Source organism: Loxodonta africana, chromosome 10 (genome assembly GCF_030014295.1).
Source record: "Loxodonta africana isolate mLoxAfr1 chromosome 10, mLoxAfr1.hap2, whole genome shotgun sequence".
Classification (NCBI taxonomy): domain Eukaryota; kingdom Metazoa; phylum Chordata; class Mammalia; order Proboscidea; family Elephantidae; genus Loxodonta; species Loxodonta africana.
The window spans coordinates 55,504,323-55,513,152 of record NC_087351.1 but is presented as its reverse complement, the minus strand read 5'-3'; positions in this window follow the sequence as shown (position 1 = coordinate 55,513,152).

The following is an 8,830-nucleotide window of genomic DNA, read 5'->3' as shown; positions in this document are numbered from 1 at the left end:
GGATAGGAGCACAATACAATTTGCTTGGATGAACTAAAGAAGGCAAAAGTACTTTAGACTGAAATAATTGATGATGAGAAGACCTGGGGATTTCACTGAGATCTGTGCCATAACTCCACCATAAGCACCTGTGCACATTTGTGGCTCTTAGGAGGACTGTAACCTGCAAGAGCATGTGGTTGACAGAGTCCGAATTTTTGCGCATAATGTCTAAGTATTAAGAGGTGAAGGTTACACATGATACGTCCACTACCACTCCGGCCAATGAAGAAATATGACTGTCTTCCTCAGCTGAAAACCTTAAACCAGGAAAGCATCCTTAATTCATATCTCTTTCTTTCCAGTCTTTTCTTTAATGTTTCTTACCCCTTTCTCTTCCTTCCTTCCTTCATTCCTTTATTCCTTCCTTACTAATAATTCATGACTCTAAATACAAAAAAAAAAAAAAAAAATCCAGTTGCTGTTGAGTCAGTTCTGACTTGTGGCAACCCATGTGTTGCAGGCCAGAGCTGTGCTCCATAGGGGTTTTGAGCCTATGGCATATTGGAAGGAGATCACTGGGGCTTTTATTCCAGGCGCTTCTGGGTGAGTTCAAAACACCAACCTTTCAGTTAATAGTCAAAAGTCTAACCATTTTCACAACCCAGGGGCTCATCTAAATACAACTTCAATTTATTTAGATAAAATTATGCATTTATATGATTTAAAGAGTCAAACCGATTTTACAAGTGTGTTGTGGTGATTGGCTAATGAGGGTAGACATAACTTCTTCAGCTGTCCTCTCTGGATTTCTGCCACTTTACTTTTGGGATAAACTTCACATTATTATCAACTGGCCTATGTATTTAAAAAGAGGTTATATTATATCCAACATTTCTAGATGTTTGATAGCAAATGGTTTTCCCTGATTCCATTTTGCCAAATAGCTAAAATTTGAATTAAATTGTCTTTCTAGAAAGTCCATGTTAATAAGAATTTAAATGTGATTGTAATTTCATAGGTGTTTGTATTCTAAAAGTTGAACTAAATATTAAAGCAAATTGTTTTGACTATAAATATAAACATTCATTCATTCATGTGTTCATACAACAAATATGTATTTGGTGTCTACCATGTATCAATCATGATTCTATTTGTGGGTATATAACAATGCATAAAGTAGATGAACAACAAAGAGAAAAATACTCCATGTAACTTACATGCTAGTGATACTATCTGCATATCTAACTGATATTTGGGAGCTCGTATTTACGATTCACAAATGGAACATTTTTAAGTTTAACTTAGAAGCATTCAGAAAGATATCATTATTTTAGCTATATTGAAAAACACTGAAATATGCATATTTGTTGATGGCTTTTGATGGGTTGTTATGTCATATATTTAAAGCTGTTTCTGTAAATATTGTTATTGTAATGTGAAAATCGATATTAAAAACATTTTCCTCTAAAATTAAATTTACATAAAAAACATGAAATATGTAAAGTGTATATTCATATACCACTTTTTAAATGAAAATTATGGTTTCTGTTTTGGTATAAGTGTTTGGCTTTATGCAGATATGAGTATTGCTCCAGCCCTGAATATTCATATTCATAATTTTTAGAATAGGTCTGGGCCTTAAAATTGAAGGACTTTACTCTTGAAATAATTCAACTCAAGATGCTGAAATTTTTTTCCTTTATAAATTTGACTTTACTAACAGCAACCTTATGAAATTTAATTCTCGAATATTAACATCCAACAGGTATAAATATAAAATTTTAGATTTTTATATTGAAGCAAGAATAAATGACACAATATAAAATATATTTTTCTTTACTGTACACCTGATATGTTGTGAAATCCAAAAGTGATTGCTGTAGTAAAAGAAATACATGTTAATTAATTCAGCATACTTCACACACCCTAATGCTCTATAGCCCTGGTAGCGCAGGGGTTAAAGCGTTCAGCTGCTAACCAAAAGGCAAGGGGCTCAAACTCACCAACCACTCCGCGTGAGAAAGACATGGCAGTCTGCTTCCACAAAGATGACAGGCTTGAAAACCCTGTGGGTCAGTTCTACTCCATCCTATAGGGTCACTATGTGTCAGAATAGACTCGATTGCGGTGGGTTTGTTTTTCTAGTTTGAAATGCTCTATTATGACTGAAAAAACAATGTTAATTGAAAAATATTTATATTGCTAATTAAGTGCTGGCACTTGAAAGCCCTTTGTAGTCTAATCAACATTATTTATTATTTGACTTAAACAGAATAATTTCATAAGTCGTTTTTAACTTCTGGTGTTTAACTCTTTCTAGTCTTTCCTATAACCATCGCTGGTACTCAACAATTGCTCCTATCGCATTGTCTGAAAGAAAAGCATCTTTCTTTTTCATATTACAACTCCTGTATAAAATGACATTTCACATTTTTTTTTTTTCACTGATATTTCTAGCTAATTTATTAGAAGGATTGGTCCAGGAATGCTATCTCTTTACCTTCATCACCCTTCAATAACTTGAGTACTTATCAGAACATAAAGAAAGCTCAAATATTACTAGTGATCTACTCATTCATGCAATTTTCTAAATGACTCTGATATGCCAGGCACTAGGCTATATATACTATAATATTCTCAGGGAGAATATTATCTGCCCGTGTATTCAGGCAGATTTAAGTACACACACATATATAATATGTATTAATTTTAGATATATGCATAGATATATGCAAAGATAAAAAATAGAAGATTTTTATCAGCTGCTTCAGTCTGAAATTGATTGAACATGCAATCAAGATGCATTGATAATTACTGGCTATTGGAATGTGAAAGTTCAAAATAAAGAAGAAGGATCAGTAGCTGGAAAAATATGGCCTTGGTGATAGAAACAAGGCTGGATATCAAAAGATAGAATTTTGCAAGACCAATGACTTCTTCATTGCATATACTTTCTTTCACCAACCTAAATGGCAACTATACACATGGATCTCATGGATCTCACCAGATGGAACACACAGGAATCAAATTGACTGCATCTGCGGAAAGAGATGATGGAAAAGTTCAATATCATCAGTCAGAACAAGGCCAGGGGCCGACTGTGGAACAGATCATCAATTGCTCATTTGCAAGTTCAAGCTGAAACTGAAGAAAATCAGAGCAAGTCCACAAGAGCCAAAATATGACCTTGAGTATATCCCATCTGAATTTAGAGACCATCTCAAGAATAGATTTGAGGCATTGAACACTAGTGACCAAAGATCAGACGAGTTGTGAAATGACATCAAGGACATCATCCATGAAGAAAGCAAGAGGTCACTGAAAAGACAGGAAAGAAAGAAAAGACAAGATGGATGTCAGAGGAGACTCTGAAACTTGCTCTTGAGCATCGAGCAGCTAAAGCAAAAGGAAGAATTGATGAAGTAAAAGAACTGAATAGGAGATTTCAAAGGGCCTCTCGAGAAGACAAAGTAAAATGTTATAATGACATGTGCAAAGAGCTGGAGATGGAAAACCAAAAGGGAAGAACACACTCAGCATTTCTCAAGCTGAAAGAACTGAAGAAAAAATTCAAGCCTCGAGTTGCAATAGTGAAGGATTCCATGGGGAAAATATTAAACGATGCAGGAAGCATCAAAAGAAGATGGAAGGAGTACACAGAGTCATTATACCGAAAAGGATTGGTCGATATTCAACCATTTCAAGAGGTGGCATATGATCAGGAATCGATGGTACTGAACGAAGAAGTCCAAGCTGCTCTGAAGGCACTGGCGAAAAACAAGGCTTCAGGAATTGATGGAATATCAATTGAGATGTTTCAACAAACAGATGCAGTGCTAGAGGTGCTCACTCATCTATGCCAAGAAATATGGAAGACAGCTTCCTGGCCAACTGACTGGAAGAGATCCATATTTATGCCTATTCCCAAGAAAGGTGATCCAAGTGAATGTGGAAATTATAGAAAAATATCATTAATATCACACACGAGCAAAATTTTGCTGAAGATCATTCAAAAACGGCTGCAGCAGTATATTGACAGGGAACTTCCAGAAATTCAGGCTGGTTTCAGAAGAGGATGTGGAACCAGGGATATCATTGCTGATGTCAGATGGATCCTGGCTGGCTGAAAGCAGAGTACCAGAAAGATGTATACGTGTGTTTTATTGATTATGCAAAGGCATTCAACTGTGTGGATCATAACAAACTATGGATAACACTGTGATGAATGGGAATTCCAGAACACTTAATTGTGCTCAAGGGGAACCTTTACATAGATCAAGAGGCAGTTGTTTGGGCAGAACAAGGGGATACTGATTGGTTTAAAGTCAGGAAAGGTGTGCATCAGGGTTGTATTCTTTCTCCATACCTATTTATTCTGTACGCTGAACAAATAATCTGAGAAGCTGGACTATATAAAGAAGAACGGGGCATTGGATTGGAGGAAGACTCATTAATAACCTGGATTATGCAGATGACACAACCTTGTTTGCTGAAGTTGAAGAGGACTTGAAGTATTTACTAATGAAGATCAAAGACCACAGCCTTCAGTATGGATTACACCTCAACATGAAGAAAACAAAAAGCCTCACAACTGGACCAATGAGGAACATCATGATAAATGGAGAAAAGATTGAAGTTGTCAAGGATTTCATTTTTCTTGGATCCACAATCAACAGCCAGGGAACCAGCAGTCAAGAAGTCAAAAGACTCATTGCATTGGGCAAATCTGCTGCAAAGGATGTCTTCAAAGTGTTGAAAAGCAAAGATGTCACCCTGAAGACTACGGTGCTCCTGACCCAAGCCATGGTATTTTCAACCACATCATATGCATGTGAAAGCTGGACAATGAATAAGGATGACCGAAAAAGAGTTGACGCCTTTGAATTGTGGTGGTGGCGAAGAATATTGAATATACCACGGACTGCCAAAAGAACGAAAAAATCTGTCTTAGAAGAAGTACAACCAGAATGCTCCTTAGAAGCAAGGATAGCGAGACTGCGTCTTACAACCTTTGGACAAGTTGTCAGCAGGGATAAGTCCCTGGAGAAGGACATCATGGTTGGCAGAGTGCAGGGTCAGTGGAAAAGAGGAAGACCCTCAATGAGTTGGATTGACACAGTGGCTGAAACAATGGGCTCAAGCATAACAACGATTGTAAGAATAGTGCAGGACTGGGCAGTGTTTCATTCTGTTGTGCATAGGGTCGCTATGAGTCAGAACTGACTCTACAGCATCTAACAACAACATATGCATACTTATGTATAAGATTATATATCTTACACATATATGATGTACATATAGTATACATACAAACATATAGGTATATATCTATATATAGTATATATGTATTTGTATGTATGACTATGTATATGTATATATGTATTCATATATAAGTACACACACACACGTATGTATATATACACACACACACATATGGAGCCCTGGTGGCACAGTGGTTAAGTGCTTGGCTGCTAACCAAAAGGTCTGCTTCTTTAAAAATTCACAGCCTTTCTATGGGGCAGTTCCACTCGGTCTTACTGGGTCATTATGAGTTGGAATTGACTCGACAATAGGGAACATATACCTATGTCAACCCCACTGCCGTCAAGTCGATATGTATATATATGTGTATATACAATATGTATGTATGTGTATGTATGTACTGATATATAGGTACACATACATGTATTCATATATACACATATATATTCTTTACCAAAATATGAAAATATGTGCACAATACATATTACAACACAATACAAGATAAGCCATTAGCTCTCTGGGGGAATGTAGACAAGATAATATTTGAACTTGATAATTTAAAAGTTAGGTAGAGGTGGCTGGGTGGGTGTGTAATAGAAGGTAATATTCAGGAAACCAAAAGTAGTTCCATACTCTTGTGGCATAAAATGTGAAGGTCCACAACAGTAAATGTGTCTGGACAGGCAGGTGGGGACAATATGTTCAAGGTCTTGTATGATCAGTAAATGACTTTTTTTAATCCTTAAGTTGCAAATAATTTGAATAAGTCTTGCTATCGTTATATTTTTATTTGAAAATATTATACTGATAGCAATGTGGAAAGTGATTTAAAAGAGTAAAAATCAGAGGCAGTTACTGAGGCTTCTGTATCTCAGTAGTTCAGATGAAAGATGGATATGAGATTGACTCAGTGACGTAAAGACAGAGAGGAAGATGTTGGTCCGGGAAGTATTTTTACACAAATAATGTGTGCCTTCTACTTTTGTTTGCCAATCGCTCCCTTCGCCTGCAGGGTATTTTGGTAAGTGCACTATGCTAATTATTTTTACATGTAAAAATAATTGGCATAATGACATAGAGAGGTTGGGAAAAAAACTGCATGCATTATTTGTGTAAAAATACGGTAGTTAAAAGTTTGAATCCATGGTGGATCCATGGTGGAGCGGTTTTTAGAGGTGTAAAATAAGAAAGTGAAGCTTAGATTTGGAGGGGTGGGGAATATTAGATTTTTTTTTTTTAGTTTTACTGCAGAACAGAAAGCCATGTGGGGATGTTTATTAAGTTGCAGGCTAAATAGGTCTAGAATTCAAGATGAACATCTGAATTGGAGAAAAAATTTGAGAATCATATGTACTTAGCAGATGACATTGATTACTTTCAGGGAAACAATTGATCACTTTCTTGTTCTCAGCTACAAATTTTATCTGTAGTTGTCAATCTTAGTAATTCTCTTTTTGATATTCTCTTTTCTATAAATGGTTATTATTTTCCTTGCTTAATTTTTGTTTCAGATGGATTCTCCCTTGTGTTAGCAAACAAAATAAGGCTCTTCTAAGCTTCAAGGAGAAACTCATTAATAAGGGGAAATAAGTTTTACTTTATGATAATTAAGCCAAGAAGCTAATATTTTCATTTTGAGTAGAACTCCAACCAAATCATAATTCATTCAATATTATTTATCATTTATTAGGAAGATTTGGTTTTAAAAAAACCCAAACCTGTTGCTGTTGAGTCAATTCTGACTTATAGCGACCCTATACTATAGGACAGGGTAGAACTGCCCCATAGAGTTTCCAAGGAGCACCTGGGGGATTTGAACTGCCAACCTTTTGGTTAATAGACCTAGCTCTTAACCACAACACCACCAGGGTTTCCAAGATTTGGTTAGAGATGGATTAATTTTAAGAGTTGGGAAGACCTTCAGAAGGTATTTATTCTTTTACACAAGGCAGACACCTATACTATGGCCTCCTATTTATATTTAGTAGTAAAAACATTGATTTCATTTAATAATATTGAAACGAAAAAATTCAGAGGAGACAGGAATATTAGGAGGGATCCACATTTTTCACAGATGTCAGTGTTTCCCTTTTTTTTGGAATTCTGTTATACTCTTGATGTATACTAAAACTAAATAATACAACATTTGGAAAAAAAAAGGAAAGATACATTTGATTCTGGTTAATACTGTTGACTATTAAATATCGAGTGAATTGTCAATGGCTGCTTTTAGCTTAGCATACTCTATTGAATGTTTTATGTTTTTCAATAATTTTTCCCCAGAAGCCAGAGATAATTTTAAATTGAAACCTGAAAAAAAGGAACCAAAATATTTATTCTCTCTCATACTCTCGCTTGATCTTAGAGAATGTGTTTAGGTTCATTTAGTGCCATTTTATAAATGCAGAGATTGACTTCCCAAGATGATAAATGAAATCTACCGGGAATGAGAGGATTCCAGAGCACTGACATGAACAATTATGTAAGTCTCCCTCCGGCCCCCATTGTGTACCTCACTGTCTTTTGGGGAGGTCTCCAAAGGACGGTGAAGAGCTGATTATAGTGCAGGGAAGTTGGTTGGTTCAGACATGGCCAGTATGACTTCCTTCCCTGGGAAACTACAGTAAGAACAGAGAGAGGAAGAGCATCCTCTTTCCACATACTTGGACATGTAACATGCAAACCTGAGAGCTATTAACAGTCATAGCTCCATAGATATGGGAGGTAGGAATGAAATGATAAAATTTACAGTGGCAGGGAATAAAGAAATGAGAGACAAATGGGAAAAGATGAAGTTCTGGGTTTCTTCCAGTTGAGCTGAAGAAACACATTCATCTCTTCTTTAAGACATACAAAATTATGTTTCAGTCTTCCTGATTTCTGACAGCCAAACAATGATCTTGGTATGTTTTTGGCATTTATATTTACAGATTTTCTAACAAACCCGATTTTCCTTTATTCCAAAGTTGAAAGAAAAATTTTTTTTTTAGACACATCCTTTCACACACTTATTATTGTACAAGATTTTTGTTGAAAAAAACAATACCCACTGAAGTTAGCTTAAGAAAAAGGCATTATTTTTTATAAAAATACAAGTGGTTGGTTGTTAAAAACAAAACACAAACAATAAAAAACAGAAAACAAAGAAATAAGCAATGACACTTTTCCCCCTCACTAACCTCTGTTTCTCCTTTATTCTTCTCTTTTTATGCAGACTTGACTCTCAGTTTTTTTTTTTCCTTCTCCCTTTTATATTTTGGAAAACATGAACATCAGTGTCTCCAACTTTTGCACATTACATGCCCAGGTATCTGGGGAAATGTTAATCTCTCTTTTCTGCTCTCCCATTCCCTTGCACATTCCCGGGGAAGGAGAATATTGGCTCATACCTACAACGGTCATATGTGGCCAGGTAAGCAGACTCATGTTGTATAAAAATAGGAACAGAGAAATCCTATCGAAAAGGCCATGTGTTTAGGTGTGAGGTACGGATAGCTGTTTCTGAAAAATTGCTGTTAGCATGGGAGTCAGCTCTGTAGCTCTGCAGTATATCTGTTTATCATGTACCTGTTTAGTAATGGAAAGT